This window comes from Vanacampus margaritifer, chromosome 8, assembly GCF_051991255.1.
Source record: "Vanacampus margaritifer isolate UIUO_Vmar chromosome 8, RoL_Vmar_1.0, whole genome shotgun sequence".
Lineage (NCBI taxonomy): Eukaryota > Metazoa > Chordata > Actinopteri > Syngnathiformes > Syngnathidae > Vanacampus > Vanacampus margaritifer.
The window spans coordinates 6,736,775-6,762,736 of NC_135439.1; the positions used below are offsets into that span (position 1 = coordinate 6,736,775).

The 25,962-nt window shown below is 40.3% G+C and overlaps 1 protein-coding gene across 1 annotated transcript in view; it reads left to right on the forward strand.

Moving 5' to 3' along the window:
- The window catches only part of cbfa2t2 (CBFA2/RUNX1 partner transcriptional co-repressor 2), a 64,572-nt gene that overhangs the window by 1,090 nt on the left and 37,520 nt on the right, over positions 1-25,962 (forward strand). The window contains exons 2-3 of the mRNA XM_077573582.1: positions 535-592; positions 4,571-4,664. The gene's annotated coding sequence lies outside the window, so the exon portion shown is untranslated. The remainder of the gene's footprint in view (positions 1-534; positions 593-4,570; positions 4,665-25,962) is intronic.

The window sequence follows — 25,962 nt, forward strand, 5'->3', positions numbered from 1 at the left end:
GATTACAGCAGTTGCGCAATGAAAAGCCTCATGACTGAAAGACACTGTTGTTGTCACTTCTAAATTTCATACTGCTGTGGTGGTTCAGAAAAAATGCATGTCTTCAAGAAAATGCCAAATGTCATTCAAGTAAGTTGAGGAAGTTGTCCTTGTGCTGTGTTTTTGCATCCGTGTGTGTGTGTGTGTGTGTGGCAGCTGGTGTTGCATCTGTTTCACAGCAGGTGAAATAGCAGCAAAAGTTGCAACAGCCGACAGTTGTGAGTGACCTTTGGAAGAACCCGTCCTCAAGTTTAGAACTAAAAAGTATAAAACATATTTCGGTAGTTGACTGATCTGATTTTAATTCATATGACGTAGTAAAAGAAAACTGCCCAACAGAATTCAATTTACAAGCTTGACAACTAATACTCTGCTGCCATCTGGCGGTCGAAACGCTGCACTACTTCAAAATAACATTTAACTGATCTTTCTTTCTTTCTGTCTTCCTTCCTTTCTTTCTTTCTATCTTTCTTTGTTTTTTTCTTTCTTTTTCAGAATACCTCCCCCACAATTCTGAGGCTCTACTTTAGAATCTCGGCTCAGGACCTCCTCTGTGAGTTTACACGTTCTCAATGTGCTTGCGTGAGTTTTCTCCAGGGACTCCGGCTTCCCCCCACTTTCCAAAAACATGCATGCAGGTTCACTGGCGACTAGCCATAAGTGTGAATTGTTTATGTACATGTACAGCTTCTCTTGCCAAAGGTGAGCTGGGATAGGCATCAGCTCACACAAACAAGCTAATGAGGACAAGCACAATTAAACCCCTGGGCGTTATTTGACCATTTTTTGGCTTTTTGTTGGTTCTAACCAAGCCATTTCAAAATAAAATAACGCCCAGGGGTAAAAAAAGAAAAAAGAAAAGAAAAGATGGATAGCTAGAATACAGGCAACTGACGATAAACAATAAACTAAACACCGCTGCTTGAACATAAATATGAGCAGACTGTGGCTATAATCTTTCTGACCTTCTCTGTTTTACATTACATGGAATAATCTATTCAAGATTAGATTAGATTAAAGGTGCATTTAAAGTGTCTTAAAAAATATAACCCCACAATCTGTCTCAGGATTAAATGCACCACAGGTTTCAACCCCCCAACAAAATAATGTTATTTCCACCATATGGTGCATGAAAGTGGCGTATTTGAACTTATTCAGGTCAAGTGGATTGTAAACAAATAGAGTGGAAATTGGAACATTGGTGATTGGTGGTTTGAATTTAAACGTTTTTTTGTGTCCATCCTCTCTATCCTAAAGACACATATGAGTTACAATTTGTTCTAGCAAGTGGTGGTAAGGCTATATTAAATTTGCTAACGAGGTTTATTGTCGACGTGCACTTGAATAATGCAGTTGTACTTCCCAATTGGCATATTCCATTTTAGCTTCTTTTATTAAGTGTGAAATGATCCCAAATGTTGGACATTCTGTTCTTTATGCACTCTTTCCTTCTGGATTGTTTGTTCCTAACGTCCAAAAACAAATCACTCCAGCCTGTCCTCTGAGCTCGTTGAACTGAGTTCTCGTGAGTAGTGTTCATGTTGGGTTGGGTGGGGGGGGGGGGGGCATGATGATGTTTAGCATTATGACAAAGTGCGCCATCTGACCTCCAGTCTGTACATCTGTCAGTCTTGTCCGGCTTTGTGATGTTGAGCGGCAGGTGGCCAGCAGCCTATCCTTTTTTTCTTCTTTTTTTCTTTTATTTTTAACAAAGCTGGCATGAATGGAAAGCACAAAGAATACAATGTCCGCTCATGGAAAACACATTTCTACTTAGTCAGTAGGACGTTAGCGGTGTTATGGTGGCGGCGTGTGCCTGCTATTAACATGTGGCGAGTGGGACATTGTCAATTGTTCAGTGGGCTGACTTTTGGCTTCTTCTTTATTTAAATTGCCTTTGTAGACATCATAATATGGATTGGCCCTGTTAGCCATTCACTCTTAGTACAATAGGGAAAATACATATACTGTGTATGTGTGCGTATTAATCGTATTGTTCATTAATGCAGTCCGCAGTGGTGTAATAATCAGTATTGTGAGTTGTTTCTACAATATTTTGATGACTCATGCAGGTCATTATGGCTGAGTTGATGTATATTTAAATCATAATAATTAAAATGCATATTAAATTAAATGACTTTATTAAATTATCTGATCAGCTATTGGTAACTAACAACTATTGGTTTGTTATCAGGGCCATGCTGAGAGGAATAAGTATGAATTTTACGACAATAGTGGGATGTTTGAATTATTCTTTAGACAAAAACTCATACAGTATACAAGTTGTATGTTTTTTTTTTAAGTGAAAAGTTTTATTTTTTTCCTAAATAAAAAAAAGGCTTACATTATCAAGATGGAAGTCGTAATTTTATGAGAATAAAAACAAATGTTTGGAAATTGTTTTCTCAATATTAAAAGTAGAGCCTTTTTGTGATCAAAGTCATGATGTTACGAGAATAAAGTGGTACACGTTTTAGATAAATAATTAAAATTTCAAGCCCAGAACATGTCATGTTAAAAAAAATCATAATGTGCAAAAAAAAAAGAAAAAGAGTGCAGTTACTGTACAGAAGTATAATGCAGTATGAAGAGGCTTAATATGAAATAATCATTCAACTTATCATGTTATATCATTAAAGTTGTAAAAAATAAAATTGTATATTTTTAGAGTATTTTTTAAAAGTTGTATATTTTCCTGATTGTAAAAAAAATTATGTAATATATTTTCAAGATTTTGTTTGAAAAATGTATTATGTTTGTAATCAAAAATTTTTTTTCTTAATGTCAAAATATAAGACTTCCTCAATAATATAAAAAAATTATACATTATCTCATAATATTGCTTTATATATAACTTTGACCTTTTAGTGTAATTATCGTTTCTTCAATCTTCGTACGAGTTTTTGCTCTCTCAAGCTCTCAACAATAAAATGGATGGTGACCCCCTCCGCCGAACAACCCGCGCCTCAATCAGTCACATATATGCATGTCTCAATTCCCCAAAGACAGTGGACAGTTGGGGTGTCCCACCCCCACACACCCTCCCAGCCGACCCCGCTTCCCTCTGTTGCCTCCTGCTCCTGCGGCCTTCTCTGCATCCCTCCCCGATCTGCTGAGGGCAACAGCTCCAGAGGTCTACCATATGGGCCAGTGTCTGAGCCCTGTGTGTGTGTGTGCTGTTAGCCTGCTCCACCTGTTCCACTGTGACAGCAGAGTCCACTGCTCTACTGCAAGCTGGTGGTTGCAGATGACACGCTGATGACAATAAGGCAAAAAATATATATAAATGTTTGTAGAGGATGCTTATAAATATGTGTATGTGCAGTGACATAAGAATACTGTACGTAACTCACAACAATCATCTCAAATCATCCCTTTCCAATAAAATTAAAAAACTATGTAATGTAAAGAATAAAAAAAAAATTGGGGGGTCATGATTTGAACAATTGGTTGTCACTATTTTTTAACAAGTAAAAAAATAAAAGTAGACGGCAGGCTATGCTGCTTTCAAGACCCCACTTTTTTCTGTTATCGCTCAGTTGCTTAGACCCCAATATTAGATTTGGCAAAGGCATCTTTTGTTGGATTACAATTGTAGTTCCTTAGTTTCCTCCTGTAAACATCATTAAGCATATAATTAATGCATGTATTTTAGGCAAGTTTTAAAATGTCTGAAGTCCTCTTGTTTATGTTTAACAAATTTAAGACATCATAAATCATGCTGTTTCTACAAAGTACTGTCTCAAATGTTCTTCAATTTCGATACTGTAAATGAAGAGGATCGTATGCCGAGAAACGTTTCTTGGGAGGAGCAATATGGCGGCCTCGCGGCTTCAAAAGTCTTGGCCTATCGGCTATCCAGTCATATATTCAGCTCAATGCTCAGTACACTACAGTATTGTTAGTTGTATTATGCCTGTGAGTATTGTTCAATTGGCTTTTTATTTGTGCAACTAACTATGTAATGTAAAGAATCAAACATTTTTGGGATCAATAGGATTGCGACTTCTTCTGTTGTGTGACTTGACCACCGGAGGGCAGTATTATAGTTATAAAGGCACAAACGAAGAAGACTTTCATAATTATTTCAAGCGACTCAGTACACTGCACTAATGTTAGCCGTGTTATTCATGTGAGTATTGTTATATTGGCTGTGTATTTGTGTTCAAATATATTTTACTGAACATTTTAATTAAAGCACTGCGACTATTGATGCTGTTTGTCCATTTATAGTGTTTAGTATTGTGCTTTAGCATTAAGATACTGAAAGGCAAAGCTGTGTCATTCTTTTGAATACACAAAGTGTATTCACCTAAGTAGGTAGTGTAGTTTCGATTCCCACTCAGTGGTGGCAAGAATTTGAGTTTTAATAATTGTTAACCTGTGACCGCATGGCGACCAGTCTGGGGTGTAGTCAGCCTTTTGCCCAAAGTTAGCTTTGGTAGGTTCTAGCTACTTGTGACCCTGAATTGGACAAGCAGTATAAAAAGTGGATGTATTGTAATTCTCCTTATTTTGTTTATTTTGGCAGTAAACGTCAACTTGGAGTGGAAGTAACCAACTTGAAGACTCTTCAGTATTTCGCATTCTGCCTAGATCAATACATGTAGTAATTAGCATCGATGGTGAGTATGATAGTTTTATTAAAATGTTCGTTTTTTGCATGATTTTAGATACAAATGTGGCACAGTTGTGTGCTGTTGTATTGTGTGGTGGTTTCTATAATTGTCATGTTATACAGTAGTGGTGGTGTTAAGAGTTGGATTAAGTCCCCGTTGAAGGTCCGGATACCAAACGTAAACAACTAGGGGATGCCCAATATGATTTACTTTGGTGGTCTCGGACCATGCATATCAAGCTTCCTCACAGACTTGATTCATCTCCATATTCCCTCCTGTGATCTCCGACAGCTGACACGCCAGACCGTATCTGGCGGTGACACTTCACCCCGCGAACCCACCCCCGAGCCCGGTCCGTGTCGGAGCCAGACCCCGGGCCAAGGCCAGGGCTCCTGCTTTGGAGGGGTGGGAATGATGGGGGTGGGTTTGGTGGTGAGAGGCTAGCAAGATGGCCCTAGTCATCGTAATCATTAATTGCCTGCTGGTCCTCCTCCTCCTGCTTGTCATGTCGGGGGAGGATGGGGGGGGGGCACACGACACGCGTATCAGCTGAGCCCAGGATGCTTTTCGAGTCATCGGGGTCATGTGGCAGACGCCTGGTTAATTCTCATGAGGATCCCCCAGCACTCACGTCAGCTCCGGGCTGCGGTCGTCGGCCACAATATTAGGAACACCTGCTCCAGGCTAATGAGATAGACTACAAGTCTTGTATCAAAACAGCTGACGCTAACTTTTAGCTTTATCCCTCCCACATACTTAAAACATAGTCGAATATATTCAATCACACTTTATGAACACTATAAATGTGTATGTCATCATTTCGTAACCAAAATAGCCATTTTTATTTTGAAGGAATAGCAAGACCTCCGTTGTTTGCTAGCAAGAGTTTATTAATAGCCACTCAGCAGAGTAAAAACATGCGGCCACAGGTACACTAACAACTTGGGCTAAACTTAGCTGCTCGCCAATACACAAAAATATAAGAACAACTGATATATCACCTCAACATACTTTCTTGACACCAATTTCTGCTTTCCTATCAGCTAGGGATTTGGCGGCATGTTGTATAGCATCTTTGGCCATTTCAGAAAATACACACACACAAAAAAAATAAAAATAGGGGAATTTTTCAGCAAATAGGTGAGAATAGGTTCACCCCCCAAAAAAAACACACAAATAGGTGAATTTGTTAATGGTGAACCGCACTTTAACATTTTTTACATATATATATAAAACATGAACGCTTGCACTTAAAACAAATTTAAAAATATTAAAACATACTTTGTCAACACGTGAACACACAAAAAAAATGCAATCTTAAAATGCATTAAAAAAAAATACTGTATGCATTGTGAAGTCTCTGTGCCTTTAAGAGGCGGGACCTGGTGGGTGATGTCGCTGAGTCTGCCCATTCTTTTGGCGTAACTGTGGCTCTCCTTTCCCCCATGCGAAGGCATTGTAGTTAGTAACTACTAGGGCCCGATCGATTAGTATTTTTTATTTTTTTTAGGTAGCAGATCTAGGTTCGGATATATGGTGGAATAAAATTGCGATAACTAATTAATCGACTGATTCATTTAAAAAAAAAAACTGAATAAAACAACCTTTTTGGTCCTTTAATGCTTACAGCAACAAAAATATTTGAATTACAGGCAGTACATTTTCAGTTTTTAAAATATTTTGTCCTTGAGTATTTGTTTAATGTTACGACAGAGAGAAAAATCTTTTGGGGAAAGGAAACATTTGAATGAATATTTCTCCTTTGATGTAATGAGTTCATAAACTGGCAGATTTTTGCCAATTATAAAAAAGCTAGTATCGCCCGATTCATTGATGTATAACATAGAACGTATGAGGAGATGGAGGAGGGAACGATGACAAATACGTGACCAGATGGAGAGAGAGATAGCCCTATTATGCAGATCCCTCCGTCCCCTCAGCCACACGTCCCTTCATGCATATATACCTTTACATTATTCAAGAGGCTATAATGAGAGTAACTGAACGCGGGGGTCTCGGTGGCAGAAGGTGGGCCACAGGTGTGCAAGGCTGACATGTATTCTTCTGTCTGACCTCTCATTACGAACCCCCCCCTTTCAGATTCATTACAGGGTGGCGTGTGACGGTCTGTCGTTCACATATGAGGGTAAATTATTCCATATTTTAATTTAAAAATCTCTTCTTGTCCGCTCATCTGTTGGTCCGTCGTTATCGCAGACATCTGTGTTTCCTTTGTTGCGCACCATTCCTGATCACTCGGCTCCTCCCTCCCATTAAGTTGATATGGATTATTGGATGGATTATTTATTGTCAGTTTCCAATAGGGCCACTCGCAACTTGCAAGATGAAGTAAAAGCATTGATTGGATTTTCACTTGTGGAGGCAGCACGTAATTATAGAAAATATTCATATAATAAACTCATAATATAAACATAAATAAAAAAAACAGCAAATCCGGTAGGGCCCGACCGATATGCCTTTTTTTTTTTTAAAGTGAGTACAGAAGAAAGTTGTGATTGAATTTGATTAAAATAACTCATTCATCCCACATTGGGAAGAATGTGTGCCTTTGCGTAATGTTATCTCACCTGTGGGTACGTATTCCCACAGCATTTGTGTGCGAATATTCGTTATTTGAAGGAAAAACACTCCCGAGGTCGATGCTAACTTCCTGTTAGCATTTGAATAAGATCCTCCCTTCGCTTTTAGCATTAGCGTTAGGCTAGCGATGTTTTCAAAACGACACATGTTTTGTATTTAAATATACAGTGGATGTCATTCTTTTTGTCGCGTGTTTAGTTTTACAGTTAACTCCACCTGGGGTGTCGTTAAACAGCTTAAAAGGCGCTCAGGGAGAACAGAATAGCACACACTACACACTTGCTAGTTGCTAATGCTACACAAGCAAAATGTTGCTTTCAGGGTACTTTCACAGCGTCGGAATCTTCGGTTTTCTTTGATGACGTTTTAAGGGGAAAATAATCGGCCATTTGGCCCAATTGGGTGATTGTTTTAGCTGATGTTTGAAGGGAACTAATCGGCGGCCGATTAATTGGTCCGGCCTTAAAATCTGGGTGTAGCCTGTGTATTTCTAATACTCGACTCTCCCAGCCTTCAAACAACAATGAGCAAAAGTGTTCCGGTTTTGTGGAGGTGCCAGCAGGCCCACGCAGATGGCACGACCGCTGAGAAAGTAGGCTGCCAATGACCTGGTTAGTACACCCAAGTGAACCAGCAAATAACAGCAAGCAGGTTTCCTTGTGGAGGGGGTGGGAGTTTTTTAGTCTGCCAAGACACTCACGGCACCGTGGAGAAGGTTATATAAAAGGTCATGCGTGTACGGTGCTGTCAGATCACCGAGTCATCGTCTACTGCGGGGGTCATTCAATTACATGTTTAAAAAAAAAAATGGAGTAGACTTGAGCTTGTCTTCCATGACCCCAAAATGGGGAGAAAAACGAGGGCAGCCTTTACTGATTACAACAACGAGATTGTTTTTAATGATTTGTTTTTATTTGCTACTATGGCGGTCCATCTAAAAATAGTTTTTACGTGAAGCCTAAAAAAGTTTGGGGACTGACTGTTGTGTCCATTCATATTTTGAAAATACTCCCAATCGCCACTCCAGAGACACCACAGTTGTATTTGAATGGATTTTTTTCCGGTCCAGTGTGTAAAACTTTGCGTAGGCGGTCACATGGCGTGACGTAGGATCGACGCCCCCTGCTGGACCCGAGCGAGAGGATTCCACCTTATCCTGCCGTTCAGACACTCAGTTAGTTGGCCAGCCGGTCATGTCAGCTGATTTACTCTATAACAGTCCTGCTGGTGTGATTCAAGCGGATGCGACAAAACGGGTGGGGGGCGGGGTTGCGTGGATTGGGGGGGGGGGTTGGCTCAGTGGCCAGCTGTCACACAGAGGGGCCATAATGACCACAGCAAATCCCAGCGCCCGTCTGAGCCTTCTACGCTGACTCGGGCCTCCTGCTAACAGACCAGTCATCCCTTTGTTAAGCTGTCAAGTAGCTGCTTGACAAGATGAGTTAGACAGCACATTGTTGTCACAATCAAAGCTTTAGTCTGGATTGATGTGTTGTTTGGGTCGCTCACTGAATACATGCTTGGTTTTAAAGTTGCAGAGATTGATGAGGTTGATTTTGGAAAATAACGACTGAATGGCAGTATCTTTGTAACTTTTGCTTCCGTTTACCTGGTTGGTGGGACACCCTGGCAAAATCGTTGGCGTCTTTATACTGGCGCCCGTCATTGATGGATGCCCACCTTTGCAAGCGGTGATGTCATATTTTCGATATTAGTCTGTAGGGATAGACCGATTATCGGCGCCGATATTTGGCATTTTGACAAATCTGAAGACTGAAAGCTGGGATGTATCTCGTAGCACCGTAGCAAATTTTGGGTTTTCATCAGGATTTGTAAGATGCCCACAGACAGTTTGTACTTGTCGCAAAGACATTTACAACATATTCAAATAACTTTTCACTGTATGCGAAGTAGTGTTGTTCCCATACCGGGCGCCCGATACCGATTCCAATACCCGATTTTGCAGTATCAGCCGGTGCCGATACCATACCGATACCTAGTTTGTTTACCTAGAAACAGCTGGCAGGGCCAATAGGATGTCTTGACTCGGCATGCAGCGAACACGTCACACATCAGTGAATGTCGTGCACAAGTAAGACACAACATCCAAAGTCCTATAATAGCGTTGGAAGTAATGGTATCGGCATGTTACTTGTTAGTATTTGCCCGTGCCGATACCACTGTTTTAATGCAGTATCGGGGCCTCTCCCGATATTGGTATCGGCATCGGAACAACACTAATGCGAAGATCTTTTGAAACCTTTTACGAACCCTGACGAAAAAAAAAACAAATTAGCTACATTAGCAATCATTTGTCGCTCAGTGAGATACAGGGAACTTTTCATTCTTATGGATTTATTTAAATATCTGCAAAAAAAATTAAATAATGCTGATACTGATAATGAAATTATGTTGAAAGTTTGGAATACTTGCTTAGTTTTTAATTTAGCCTAACACATGCTGATGACCCTGGAAGCTTTAATATATATATAATTTTTAAAATATTTTTTAAACAATTCTTTATTTGTTTAAAATGAAAAAAAAAAGTAATTAAAAATAATTCACGCTAATATTTTCTCTTTTACGGCAAATTAATATCGGCTTGAAATATCGGTTACCGGTCTCATTGACGAGTAATAATCTGTATTGAAAAAAACATATCGGTCGATCACTAATCGTCTGCGCTCTCACATAATTGCTAACAACGATTAATGTCTCTTTATGGAGTCTGAACATGTTAAAGTGCACGTTTGTATCACAGTAGCAATGAGGCTCGTTCCTGAAACATATTAACGGCGCTGCTTTGTCCCGACAACTGTTTACAGCGCGCACCTGCCAATAACTACATGGGTGGCTGCTCTATACAACTGCTAACACTCTCCATTAAGGCCAGAGGCCAAAAGCTTTGCGGCTACAGCTCTCCTTAAATTGATTTACTTACACATCGCCCTGCAGGAAAGCTATTTGGAATAGACGTTTATTGGACACATTAAGGAACTGCGATTTTGTTGTTATTGTTGTTGTTTGTTTTGTGCTCGCAAGGTCCCTGTATCCCGTTGCAACAGATTTCCCCCTGCACTGAGCAGCAGCCCAATCACATCTCCTCCTCCAGAACCAAAACAAGAGCAATCTGTCACAAAGTGACAATCTTTAGAGCAGCTGTGCGATTTATCGAAATTCAATTACAATTTCAATTATTACACTCCACAATTACAAAATCAGCATAATTGTATTTTTTTTAGTTAATATTAATTTTTGAGTTGTTAAATTTATACATTTGCACCTTTAAAAAAAATATATATATATATTTTAGAATAACTTATTTAATACATTTTGTTTAATCCAAAAGGAACTTGCATAATTCTAGTGTTTCAAAGAATTCTATTTTTTTAAGTTTAAACCTTTTCTTGTTTCGTACCAAAAATAAATGACGGTCCTTATTTACCAAAATAATCATGATTAATATTTTCTTTGTAATCGAGCAGCCCTAGTGTTTATTGTTAATGTGATATGCTCACAAACTGGAATGTGGAGCAACCATTTTTGTTGATGAAAATGAATTAAGGTATTGTTCAAAAGTGCTGTTGTTTCTATTTCAACTGTAAATAATTTCTAAAAAAATAAAATAAAAACAATTTACAGATAATTTTCACTGGTGATCATGTATCACCGTAGGTGATTAATTGATTAATTACTTTACGAGCTATTATTTTAGATCCCATACAATGTAGATCTGAACAGTTCATGTCTTGTAACAGTTTTTATGTTATCTGTTTTACAAATAATTTATGACGCATTTATTTGGCCCTGCACTTGTGAACAATTTACACCCCCCTACACACTTTAAAGGCTGTCCTTGCGGCTTGTGCACGCAGTAGCCGACGCTTTCCTCCGTGGCAGGAGCGCAAGGTAATGACTCCTGCCACGGTGGGACTTAATTTGTTATTGTAGCGGAGCAGCTGTGCGGCATGCTGCAGAGAGCAGGTGGCGGCCTGGCAGGAGAAGGGGACGGGGGCGGGGGGAGGGGAGGGGGCAGGCTGGAGCTGGGGGGGGGGCGGGGTATCGGTTGTAGGACGAGAGCTTGTGGCATATGTGGGTGGCTGGAGGGAGGTGGGATGATGATGATGATGATGATGAAGATGATGATAGTGGTGTGTGTTCTTGAGAATAGGGATGGTGTAACTCACAGCTCTGTCAGCCAGCATCCAAATATTATGCTAGTGAACTAATTCGAGAGATTCTCGGTGCAAGGAATGAACTGCAAAATAATTAAACAGAGGAAACTACACTGAGAGAGAACCTTTTTATTTTTCTAAAGTCATCCGAGGCCCGTGTACGAATGTACGAAAGATTCAAGGTTGAAAACAAATGTTCGTTTGAGTTCAGTGTTTCAGGGCTTTTTATAACTTTTCCTTGAAAGTCTGTCTTGGTGTGATGATCAGCCAGACTATAATTACATAGAGTGGGTTGTAATCGTAGGATTGCGATATAAACCCATTATTACAACGCCTATATGAGGGTTTAATTAGTGTGAAGCAGCAGCGACAGCCCAGAAGGCACCAAGGAAAACTCTTTGTACATGTTTTCAGTGTATATTTTCTATACGTGAGTATATTTTCCATGTATTGTACTTTGTTATTTTGTTTTACTTTTATTCCCTACTTTTAAACATAGATATCTGTACTTTCCAATCCTTTAATTAGTCAAAAATAGGCTAGTTCACTCCCAGCCATTTCTACTGAAGCAACCCCATTCGCTCAGGGGCAAAAAAAAAAAAATCTATCTGTTTCCGTTTTGCAGCAATTAGCATTAGAATATAGCTAAGTTTAATCATTTTTCATGAATCTGTTTAAAACACTGGGGAAAGTAGCTTTTTGCAACATGGCCCTGGTTGAGCTCTAATGCTCTGCTGCGCGTTTTTGTGATAACTACCATTGCTTCAAGCTTTGTCTTCAGTTCGGTGCCTGCGTCAAAGCCTTCTGTATGCTCTAGCATTGAAAAACATATAAATACGTTTTGGGGTCCATGGTAATATTTAAAATAGAACGTATTTATACGTTTTTGGGAGCAGATGAGTTGTAGATGTACCGGTAAATGGCGAGAGAGGGTAAGGTCAAGTGTGATAAGAGATCTTGATTGATTGAGAGCAGGGTGTCTTACAAGGTGTATAAAAATGGGACCAACAGGCACACGGAGGAACCAGGGAGCATTCATGACAATGGCAACAAATAAGAAGAAAGACTATATTACTTATTTAAGAGAATTGTTTGACATTGCTGGCGAATGCGTTGTGTCTCGTGCCAGCATAAAATGAGCTTCTGGCTTTCAAAAATGTAATCTGAAAATTCACATACACACAAAAATAAGGTGTATTTTTTTTTTCATTTGTTCTCATTCGCTAATTTAGCATTTTTTGTGATCAATTATTAGCAAAGCTAAGGGCACACAAGGTAAGGCGTATTGTATATAAATCGCTTTTCTACCTACACACATTTAGAAGTTTCTACTTTCTTTCTCTACTTTTACTTAAGTACTGTAGTTGAATCAGTACTTTTACTAGTGTCTTAAATATTTTTATACTTTCCACCCATTTTGGCAACATCTTTTTTTTTCTTTTTTTTTTTACTGTTATGACTGAAAACTGTCCTGTATCTTCAGGTGTGAATTCTCCAAGCTGCACACTCTGACCTCAAACAAATGTCTCCCATGTCCTTGGTGCTATTTGGTTTCTTTCATGGATACCCTGCATCAAAAGGGTCATAAAAATGCACAAATGACTAATAACCAAAGCGTTCTTTTTTTTTATAGTCTGTGCTTGAATGCGCCACAAAACAAAACACAGCCGTCCTTTTGTCGGCCAAGATCTTACGCCCATTAGGCTCCATTAAAGAGTGAGAATAAACTATGCATAACACATACTCAATTGCATTATCCAATATGTAGCCCCCCCCTCTCTCTCTCATGACAGCTATTATGCTCCCATTTGTTTGAGTAGCAGCTTTTCGGTCTATGTGTCTTTTCAGACGAGGATTTGGAAAGCCTTAATCCACCAGGCAAAGTTTTTTTTTTTTTTCCACCATCTGGAGTTTTAAAGCTTTTCAAGAGAAAAACACCAGGCGGTGAGAAACCAGGCTGGAGCTTCTGCTTGATGCAAGAAGGACTTTTCTTTCGCCTGACTTACCCCCCCCCTCCCCCCTTCCTCCGTCTTGTTTATGCCAGCTTTCATATCAGGCTTTGGGTAGTACAGTGCTGCAATGCCAGCTGGGTCTGTTAGGGTGCAAGGGCATGACTGCAAGGCCCTCCCTCTGTGTCGCTATGACCCCCGCTGAGGACTTCAGTCGCTGTTTGCACAGTAACAAGACGGCATGCATTCAGTGGCAATGGTGTTGATGATGGGGATACAGTGGCCACTAGGGTGCAGCAGAGAGTCTGACTGTAAACGGTCAATGGGTTGCATTTGTGTTCTTTGTTTTCTGTGGCTCCAGGGTGAAAGCGGGGTCAACAAAGGGTGGAAAGTGCATGGTCAATTCCCAGAAACATTCCATGGGAAAGTTCATGAGGAATTCTGACAGAATCCAAAGAGATTCGCATGGCGACTAACTTAGCGGCGGTTTTATCGGAACTGGACTGGACGAGTATTAAAAGTTAAAAGAATTTGCTTTATTATTCTTAAAGTAAGTGTAAAAAAAATGTATCGGTTTAATGAGAATGTATGGGATTTTTATTTATTTATTAATGTATTATGGATACAACTTTCACATCCCACATGTAGGGCTATGGGGCAAAATGTAATTAAAAATAGTTGTATTACATATTTATTTTTTTCAATTAATTACTTAAATTTAAATGAATTTTAAAAATTACTTTTAATTGATGACATGCATACAAACTATTACACTTATAAATATTTCAATCAATAGGTTTAATCTATTTTAATCAATCAAGTAATCAATCAATCTATATGTAATTCATCCATAAAAAAAATTCACATCCCTCCTACAAACCGTTTAAAATGCATTTTAATGATTCAAAATGTATTTAATGAACTTTAATTGATTCATTCATTAAAAAATATAAAAAATATTTAATTTGAATATTAAACTACTCTTATTATTATAATCATTATTATTATTATCACCACTTTTTTTCCCCAACCAATACCAACATAAGTACTCAACTCTTGAATAGTCACAGATACCAATACCAAACAAGTACCGTTACCACTTGTACTTTTGATGCATACCCGCCCCCTAAAAAAAACAAAACAAACAAACCAAAACAATGACCTATATAATCCCAATATAGCATTTTTGACTTGCATTTATTTGTAAGTAGCACTGTACTTAGAACAGTCATGAAACATCAAGAATGGGAAGTCTGTATTCAGTGCTCACAATTTTACAACGGGGGTCATATTGATCTAATCTTCAATTGTGCTCATTTTCAGCTTTATTCCCATACATCGATTCTCATTTGATCCTGTTACTTCCCATGGAAAGTGTTCAATTCCCATACATGTGCAGCCCTATAGGTGTAATGCAAAAAAATGTCCCCGTATGCTAGCCATGCATGACGGCAATATTAATGTGTCAACTTGTCCCAAAGCCACAAACGTGACGCTATGCAGAAAGCTAAACGGGCCCGTGGGAAAAAAAGTGTATTTTGCGAGCGAGCATGAAGGCGGGCCATTTCGCACACTCGTCAATCATTTCCATGTAGATCCCCTTGATTCAATTAGCCCCTCTTGGAAACATGTGGATCGTTTTGGATGGAAGCCCCCCCCCCACCCCCCCCCCCCCTGATCATTTTTCCCATTCGCCTTCTATTCTTTGGGCTGAGTCGGATTCCAATCGCCTGACGTGAAAAAGGGGAAATAAACGAAAAGAGGCCCTGCAGGTTTCCATTAGATTTCTAATTGGTTTTGGCTTTTGCTGGGCGGTCAGCGCCGGTGCCAGACGTCGGCCTTTTGTGTTTTGCCATGTGGGGAGAATGTTCTGGAGGTAGACGGCGGTACCTGCAGTCATCTCCTTCAAGCCTTCCCAGCCCGTCGGTTGTTTTTGCAGGAGAGCGTGTTGTTTCTGTCAAGATTTGTGTGTTTTCTGCTGGCGGCCAATATTTGTTACAGCGTGCGTCATGTGTGCGGTTGCTTGCGTTTTGTTTTTCTGCTGTGTGTGTGTGAGAGGGTTTGTGAGCCCACAAGTATCACTCTCACTCCCCGTGGTCACCGCGTGGGTCCTTTCTACCGAAACCACCACCTGTTAATGTTTTACTCCGGGGCCCCCGAGGCTACGCCGACTCCAGAACCTTCCACATTTGCTCATCGTGGTCCATCAGACCACTCAAATCTGGCTCACATTTACCATCACAGGACCCAATCTGGGTTGGATTTTGCACTTCAGCTGAGTCAAGACGCTGATCCAAGTTTGATTAATGACTCACCGGCAACAATTTTGTTCGGCGAGCTTGCCCGGCTGGATTCCCTTTTTAAGATGTTTGCAAAGTGCGGCTCTCGTGAGAATGGAGCGAATTTATGAGGTCATTTTGTTGCCCAATTCTCCCCGTGCGATCACCACAACAAAGCAATCTGGCTACTTCTGTTCAAATGATAAAGTGGCTAACCGGCAAATTAGCCAGAACTTGCCATGGGTTTGTCACGCATGTACTCTTGAGTCTTAAACAAACATTCCCAGGCAGTGGCGTATAACGCGGGTTGCCAGAACCGGGTTCAGTCAGACTATAAGGTCAAAAATTTGATGCCGGAGTCTGATTTTATGTTTTTGCTGTCTAAATCCAAGCACAAAAAAATTATTTAAACTCATTTTTTTGCAATTTACTGCCTGGTTCAAATTTGGTAACCGAGAAATCGCCAACATGATTACTTCAGACAAAATGGTTGCAGCAAACCAAAATGGCAGATTTCCTGCGTCTTTTTAGGCATCGTTTCTTGAGACGTCTTTCTGGGTCTACTCGTGATCTGTATACCACATTTCAGGGGCAGAATTAGCTAATAAAAACAAAACAAAACAATGCAACAGAGCTTTTTTATTTATTTATTCGTAGTTTACTTCAATAAATACACTCATTGTTATGTCAGTGCGATATCTTTTACGTCTTATTCACCACCATTCATTCCCTTTTATTAAATAAATTATAAAATTATAAAATCCACGGCACATTTCTTGGTTTCATCTATTTGTTTGGACAGAAAATGTAAACGTCACTTCGCTAGGGTTAAAAAATAAATGAAATAAAAATATGTGGGGACAAATCGTAGCGCACTGACATTTTTAAATGGGTAGAATGCTTTTAAGAAATCCATTGCAACTTTTAAATGATGATTTTCTATTGTGACCATTAGATTTTTTTTTTTTTTAACATATTGCACCGGTGACTTTTAGGCATGTTGATGCCACCAATAAGACAGTGAGCCAATGAATACGCACACACGCACATTCTCACCCACATACAAAATCTAAAAAATATATATATTTTTTTTTTTTAAAAAAGAGAGCGCAATGATGATGACTTGTCAAATCGGTAAAATTACCGAATGAACAATACTGAGCTCTCCAGAAAAAGAAAAAAAAAAGGACAGTGAGCCATGAATCACTAAAATGATCGTCAGGCATTAGCGGCTCATTTGGGTGACATTCCTGGTAACAATCATCAAAGTACGAGCCCTGGAATTTGCCCAAATCCAAAATGTCTGATTTCCTTTTCAATGTTGGGCATTTATGTCCACCCAATTTCATGTTCAAACTGGCATCCGTGGCAGAAAGAATTAGAATTTTCCAGAAGTTCAATTAGTTCGATTAAAATATGGAATATTAGGTCATATCCACCACCCCCCCCAAACCCAGTCCCTCTCACGGGAAAAAAATAATCTATACTACCATGAACTGGTTATTGGCGTAAAAAAAAGTTAAAGGGACAATGGTCGACGTCTAGGATACCTGCTTCTAATCGGAGCTCATTTAGACCAATTCCCAAATGGCGGACTCCCTGTTCAGTTTCAGGCATGGGTCCTTGAGACTTTTTTGTTTCGTGGGGAGGCGGGGGCATCATGTTATGACAGACATGTCCGCCTAATTTTATGATGATCAGTAAAACTGATGTCAGGGACTTTTTTTGTTTGTTTGTTTTCTTACTTTTCTCAAAATTTTCAGTCATGGCCCTAAAAAAAAATCATCTCTCTGCACTGTTGCAGAGCTGCCTGGTGTTAAGCAAAAAAAAAAAAAACAGCAACGGCCTTGTCAAGCCGATAGGAAATGTCGAGTTGCGTGTTTCGTGAGACCTTGTGCACTCTCTCCGCCGACGTCTGTTTCCAATTGAGCCTCGCTGTCTCCCCCACCTCGTCGATGACTGCAGACAGTGTGGCAACTCCAAGCGAGGAGCGAGCGAGCAGTTAAAAGTGTGGGGTAGGTGCTGGATCGAGGGGGGAGAGGGAGAAAGAAAAAAAAACGGTGAGAGAAACGAGTCGAAAGGGATTAGCTGTCAGGGAGAATGTGAGGCTAATTGAAGCCAGTTCTCGCGCAGCTGCTTCTTGTTGCCGTGCGGCGCTCTGACGGAGGATGGGATCCAGATGTGCCTCCGTGCCGAGGTATCGCCCGCCAACAACAATCCTCACAAATACCAGCCTTGCTTACAGGAGTCTATTTAGGGTGCCTTGACAAAACATAACTGCTTCCCTCGCCGAACATAACCCGAGCCCCCCCCCCCTTCGTCTTTTTGGGCTTGATTGCGGAGTCTCCGGTTCTGCTTGGCGTGCTGGTACAAAGTGGCGTAAACATCGACTTGATGCATGAGACGGTTCTTAAAGTGGACGTCAACCCCCCAAAAATTTTTGGACAATAATATGTACTATGCAGCCTCACTGGTCCAAATATGGTATTCTGGTTAATATTGCGTTAGTGGAATATGAGGTAAGCAGCAAAATCCAGCCGTTCTATCCATCCCAAGCGGCGGCCATTTTGCCACTTGCTGTCGACTGAAGCTGGCTTCAATAGTCGGGTTTCCATCCACCGATATTTTTTTTTTCCGAATTTTCAAGTAATGCGAAAATTAAACTGAATGGAAAGGGCCCAAAATGCGCAAAAAAGTTTTTACGCTTAGTGGGGGGGGGGGGGGGGATTTGGAAGCGTATCAAAAAAAGGAAAATGTGAATTTTGGCTATGGATTTTGCGAATAAACGACGCTGACAAGACGCAAGACACGTTTTGACCTGATATGATAAAGTAAGCAATTGTAACAGTTTTTTTTTTTTTTGACTTGAACACCTGTCCCTCAAAATGTCCACGCACGTGTCCGTCCCTCACTATGATCTAGTGCACTTCTGCAAACTACAACCACAATAATGCATATACGTATTGGCTGTTCTCAGAATGGAGTGTCTAGTGGATATCACTGTTCATCTGTTCTCCATTCAAATCCTCAGCATTAAAGAACTCAAGCTGAGACTTTCGCCGTCTGATTGAAAGGTCTGCCATGATAACTTGACAGAATCATTCACTTCGAAAAGGTCTCAAGCCCACCACGTCCCTTTCAAGCCGGTGTTTTACGGCTTCGCTGCTTGTCAAAAGTTGCCGTTTATCATCTTCATCGTCTTCGCCCGATGGGAAGCGCATGCAAGGATGAGCAACTCCAGTCGATAAAAAAGGAAACGTGACAAGCTAATGACCGAGATGACACGTTTGCTCATCAAGCACATGAACCACAGAGGAGCTATATTACTTCCTGGCTTGTCCCCCCCCCCATCCACCATCCAGCCAGTCTGTGAGGAGATTTATGACTTTTGTCAAGTTCACCTCATGTCGTAGTGATTCTCTCTTGCTCACTCCTGCTGGGATATATTGCTTTTAAAAAAAAAGGGCTGGATTTACACTGTAGACCAAATGCCCATTTAATGCCTATATTCTTCTTCTTTTTTTCATTCCGTGTCCCAAATTGCATTACATTAGCCAAAAATGTCCACCCTGTCATTGACCACCCTGTTAGCCAGCTCACGTTTTTTGCATTGGGAATTATTAAAGGCACTTTTGAATGCAGTTAATGATTGACACACATCTAATATAACATATTTAGATCATATTTAATTCCAATACTTTCTCTGTGGTTTGCATTTACAATGCACAATCCTCGCAACCCTCCAGTATGCTATGATGAGCTAACAAGAAATGATAAAAAAAATATATCTGGTTATATGTTTTTGTTTCTATTTACGGTGACAATACAACAATTGGGTTTTTGTCACCAGCCAAAGTTTCTGTGTGGCTCAGATCAGAGTTTAGCTCCGTATCTTCCTCCCACGGGTGGAATGTCTTCTGGCCGCGGTTGTTTATGAGTCTTGTCAATTTGTGTCTCTGCTTCTTGTCCTTGCTGAGGGGGTCCTTGTTGAGTTGTGGAGCGAGATGACACCGTAGGGGCTGCAACAACAGCCTAGCGGCGGGCGGGTGGGGGGGGGGGGGTGTAGGCTTTGGTTGCCACAGCACGCCACTGGAGGCATTTGTGCAGTGTTGCGGTGTAAAACTTGAGGGATATCAGCTCCTATAATTTTAACGTAATCGGTTATATTACAGTATTATTGTAATGTGTGATAACGTACATTTGGGGCATATTGGCAATACAATAAATAATCAAAATGGAAATTCCTAATTCATACTTTTATATTGAATTTGCACTCTGAACTGTATAACCCTAATATATATATATATAATGTGTGTGAGTGCGTGTGATTTTTTTAATGTCTTTTTTTGTGGGGCTGTGGGGAGGGCACTGGTGTCAGGTAATGTCAGCATTTTCACATTTTCGCTCCTACTACTACTCAATTTTCGTATATTATGTGAATTATTACATCATGTGGTGATTGCTTTATTTCAATTAATGATTTTGAACTGCTATACTGCACTGAAGAGATTTGGAGTTGAATGTTATCATGAAATATTATTGTTTGTAACTGTTTTTGGGCACTGTGGCTTCTGGTTTCACAGAGCTACTTATAGCCACTCAGCATTTTTGACCATCCATAATTTTAGATTGCAAGTTTTTCCCAAGCAAAATACATTTGTGAAGCTCACATCCGAATGGCACCGCCCGCCACTGATTTCGTCCAATTATAGTAATAACAGTAATGTCTGATTATGTAGGAAGTGGGGGCTTATACATTACTCCCGCTTCCAAGACTGTTAGCAGGCATACCGGTGCCAATATTTTATTAGCAAAAGCCTTACATTACAGCGTTCCAGCAAAAAAACATCCTTAGTCCCGCCACTGGAGATATTATGGGTTCTTGGGGCGGGAGGAAAAAACAGTGCAAGTCAAACTGTAAATACTCCTCTTGCATACAAAGAGGATTGTATTGCTACTGTGACAAGTCCAAACATCCCCGAGGCTCAACCTTGGGAAATACCAACACCTTCCTGCGTGTGTCTGTGTGCGAGGCTTATCTTCCCCCGGGTTTAATTGAGCCCTTCACAAACCCCCCCCCCCCCCCGTCAAACTTATACAAGCGCACACAAACAGAGTGACGGCGCCAAGCCCGAAGGCTCTATCTGCTGCCAGGCCAGGTGTTCCCCTGTTCGCTGCCAGATGAGCCACCTGCACATCACAGGTGCGACGGCCGCCGGGGAAGTGAACAACACAGCTGCTGCAGTGGCCTCGGAGACACCCCAAAAAGAAAAAAAAACACATGCAAGATGGAAAGTTTATACGGAATGGGAGCGGGAAGTATAGGATAACGCGGTGTTGTCAACGCCTGACTTTCTTCTCTTGGCAATTGACAAAGTATGCGTTGTGGTTCAAACCAGACTGTTATGACTCTTGACGCTGCATGTAAGTACATTTATTACTGATACTTAGGAAGAGGTGATATTTTTGGCTTGGGTTTCCTCTTCTTTAAGATGAATTTTATTGCCATGGTGATTAACAAAACAGATGGAAGCGTGTTTTGTTTTTTGATTTTTTTTTCTATAAATTGAGCTGAAGACAACTGGCAGTTACTTCAGGATTGGATTCCTTGTTATTTTTGTCCAATATGCTCAAAACATTCTGCGATTGGCTGGCGACCACTCCAGGCTGTATCCCGCTTCTCTAGCCAAAAATCTGTAAGGATAGGTTGAGACTGGCCCATGACTCTAATGAGGACAACTGCTATAGAAAATAGATGGATGGCATGAAACATTGACTTAAAAATGTTGGTGAGGGCCATGAAGTAAAAACATTTTATGTTTGATTGGTCAAGTATCAGCAGCACAGTTACCGAGTGGTGATCGAGGCTGCCTTGCAGTCAAAAAATCTGGGTTCAACTCTCTGTTGGACTCTCTGTTTAGAGTTTGGATGTCCTGTTGTATTGTTGGCCCGTGTACAGCGAGGGATAATGGAGGTTAAAGTAAGTTATTTTAAACTAAAAAAGAAAACTTTTCCGAAGGTTGATGTGGCTGCACTCCATTTACCATTATAATCTAATTGGATATTTCCGTTTTTGGACAATGACGTGTTTTCGGGGGAAAGTACTAAGTAACCAATTCAAGCTGATTTGGGATTCGCTGCTTCACTCATTTCACTCCCAGCCATTTTCACTGAAGCAACCCCTTTCGCTCCAAGCTGTTTTACTGGATTTTGCAAGGCCCACAGAATATTGTGTTGTATTGCTGTAAAAGCATTGACACCTACCAAAAGAAAAAATTGAGTCTCGTCATTCATCAGGAAAAAAAAGTATATTTGTATCTGTTTCTGCAGCAATTAGCATTAGAGTATAGCTAAGTTTCATCATTATTCACAAATCAGTTTAAAACAGTGGGGAAAAGAGCTTGTTTCAACAGGGCCCTGGTTGATCTCTTATACTCTGCTGCCACCTGCTGGCCGTTTTTGTAATAACTACCATTGCTTTAAGCTATTTCTTCAGGTCAGAGGCTGCATTAAACCCTTCTGTATGCTCTAGCATAAAATTTTAAAACAACTTTAAAAAAGTGTATAAATAAGTTTGTATACGTTTTTGGGAGCAAATGAGTTAAGCGGTAACTGAATAGTGAGTGTGGAACTGTGGATTTGGGATGTTTCTGTGTTTCATTTTACTCTTTATATTTTTATATTATAAAACCCATTTGATCTGTTTGCGTGTACACAAAATATGTTTTTAAAATATATATATATCTTGCCAGTGTGAATTGAACCGTGACCTTAAAACCGGGATATCTACCGAGCCATGATTTACGGCCGCCAATGCCGACATAAACAAACTTACATAAAATTACAGTTCCAGTTTCCCAAGCCAGGCACACCTCCAACACGAGGCGAGGCGAGGTGAGTGGATTTACTCACTGTATGTGTTATGGCTGCGTGTGGGCCACGGCCAAGCGTTCTCCCTCCCCAAACATGGACTTGTTTAAAGAAGCATCCGTGTTTACGTGCCAACGCGGCCATGACGCCAGCGGCACGCAGCACGTTTCTGCTATCCTTTCCAGCCCAATTACCCAAAACCGCTGCGCTCACAGCTTTAAAACTGCCGAGAGCATCCACATGGATGTCCACAGCAGCGCTTGCGGTTAGGGCTAAGGAGATCATTTAAAGCAGGGGTTCGCGTTCTTTTTACTGGGGAGATTTATTTATTTATTTATACCCTCTCATAAATTGAACTCTTTTATATTTGAATGTTTTAGCCTGAATTTAAATGACTGGTTTATGGAAAGGAATTTAATTTCATTTAAATAAAAAAAGAGTTTTCCATTGTATGTTAGCATTAAAGTAAAGAAAAAGACTCTCACGCACACAGTTCTCCAAATAAGAAGCAAAGTGTGCTTGCTTCAATCTATATATTGGTGAATTAGAGTTGAGGTTTAGTGTACAACTAGCATATAAAACAGTTTAATATTGTATATTAAATGTTCAAAGAAACCAAATCATTTTAACAAGTCTCTGCTAGCTCAATGCTAAAATAGACGGCCTAGCACAAATTAGCATATGTGCTATGAATTAGAGTTGAGGTTTAGTGTACAACTGGCATATAAAACAAAAAACTGTTTAATATTGTATATTAAATGTTCAAAGAAACCAAATAATTTTAACGAGACTCTGCTAGCTCAATGCTAAAATAGACAGCCTAGCACAAATTAGCATATGGTAGCTGGTAGTTTAACAAACAAACAGCATACAACACTACTCACAGAAATGCATTTATTCTCTTAGCGTTCTGCTCTGGGTTGGGAGCCTTCTTTACTTCTTCTTCTTTCTTAAAATTACATTACATATCTTTCAGTAGAGCTCAGTGCTGCCCAGCTTGTTGTGGCACAAAGTGGTACTACAGCAAAGCCAACTCAAAATTTGAACTAGCCAAAATAAATGATCTCTTAAAAATCGATGAGGTTTACTGTTTCTTTGTTTTATTACCGCGCCAGTCCAATATGTAGGTAGGTACATATTTATTTATTGCAAATGATTTTTGCAATTTTGAGAACCACTGGTTTAAAGGGAGTTTGGGGGGTGGTCTTTGGCGTCTGGCTAGACACTTGGCTTCCCCGTTTGGAAACTTTCGGGGAAGATGCGGCCAAGAAAGCGTGTGACCCCTCCGCTCATAAAAAAATTAGAAGGCACATGCAGCCACTCTCTCGCTCACACTTTCACACTCACTTCCACCCGCCGCTCAAACACGCCCCCGCCCCCAGCTCACCCCACCCTGCACAAAAATACCTGCACCTCTCGTATTAACCCATCTCTGTCATTCACGCTCGGGCACGTTGCGGCCACCCCCGCCTCTCTATGCGAGTGTAACAGGAGATCTGAGGGTTTTCCGTGGGTGAGTAGGTGGGTCAGGCCTTACTTAAACTAATGGCTCCCAGCAGTGTTGAATAGCCAGACACGCTGGAGCCGAGGCCTGAGGTTTTGGAATGCCACTGCCGGCTCAATGCCTGCCTTTCATCGGCACCGAGTCGGAGGAGGAAAAAGCGAGGGAGTGCATGAGAGAGAGAAAGAGAAATGGAGGGAGGAGGGACCCATTTGTTATGGGTGATATGAGGCTGGCTGAAAAGGAGGGGACAATGGACTCGGGGGGGTGACGAGAGACAGAGCGGGAGAGGCGTGATAGGGCTAGTCGGATATCAGGAGGGGGTAAAACACCAGTCGGCTGGGAGCCCCCCAGTGATCAGTCCCTCATTTGTTTTTAATGCCTTTGGGGTGGGCATCGAACGAGCCTTCAGGGAATTAAGCCAGAAACGGAGGCTGTCGTCAAAACTATTTGTTTGTCCATCAACCCATTTCATGCAGCACATGTCCTCATTAGGGTTATGAATGAGCTGGAGCTTATTTCAGATGAATTTTGGTGAGTTAAGTGGGCTCTACCCTGGACTCGTAGCAGGTTAAATTGTCCATTTCCTATAGCAGGTGTACTGGAGCCCATGCCACATGACTTTTGACGGGAGAAGTGGGGTCCACCCTGGACATCCGTCCATCCATTGTCTATACGGCTTGACCTTATTACATCACATGTACTTGATATTTAAGAAGAACTGATGTTCCAAAATTAATCAATATCGATTGAAGTGAATTGAATCAAATCGAAGTGAACTCTTGTGAATCAAAATTTAATCGGTTACGGAAATTAGAATTAATACCCAGCCCTATTATAAAAATTTTAATCGTAATTAATCAGATTACTTAAATAGTTAACTCGCAATTCATCGCAAATTTATATCTGTTCGAAATTTGCAATAAAATGTACAATAAAATAAGTTTTCATACTCTTGTTAACAACTGAAATAAATATGTCTGCATCAATTAGTCAATGATACAAAAATGTCATAATAATTCATAAAATTGAGTTAAAATTAAAAATATGTAGTAGTATGATATTGATTTGTGTTGAGGTCATTATTCTGCCACTAGAGGGCATAATTGCATTTGTAAGACTTTGGTTATAACACTTCTTTTCATATTAAGAGCTATCTAATCATTACCTTGAAGTAATTTGTGAAATTCTGCACATTTTTAATACTTGTAAAATACACCTTGACCCCAGACTGCACAAATATATGCATTATTTATCATTAAATTTATTACTATTAAATTTTGATGTGGACGTGTCTGCTGCGTTGAGACTGGAATTCCCCCAGTACAGGCTTTCCAAGTAAGGAGCAATCAGTAATCGCGTTAAAAAAATTTGTGGCGTTATAAAATTATTTAAAAAATTATATATATATATATATGCATGCACACTAGAGAACATGAAATGCTCTTGACTACCGAAGGCAGTCATTCCGACTACTAATGTGTTCCACGGAAACAACGCTGACAGCGAGTCCATTAGGTTCTGTTTCCGAGGACAACGTCACACAATTGGCAGCGCTTATAATGATCGAATTAGCCTCAAGTTTAACCAGACCAAGCAGCTTTGACACGTCATTAAACACCACGGCGGGAGTTTGACTTCAGAAAAGTCACCTTGTCGGCCAGTTCTTTGTGGCAAACATGGCGAGCTAATTTTATTTTCCAAACAACATTGGCATTGCAGTTGATAGATGAGGACCATTGAATCCACCACAGGAGCGTCCTAAATGACTTTTTATTGCCATTGTTTCGTTATTTGGTAGAAAAAGTTGTCATGCCCCAACACTGCGTAATGGCACATTAAATGGGTTGCGGCCGGTTTGGGTTTTTCTTTTTCCAAAATACAATAACAATAATAACTTAATAACTAAAATAACTTTGACTCAAATAT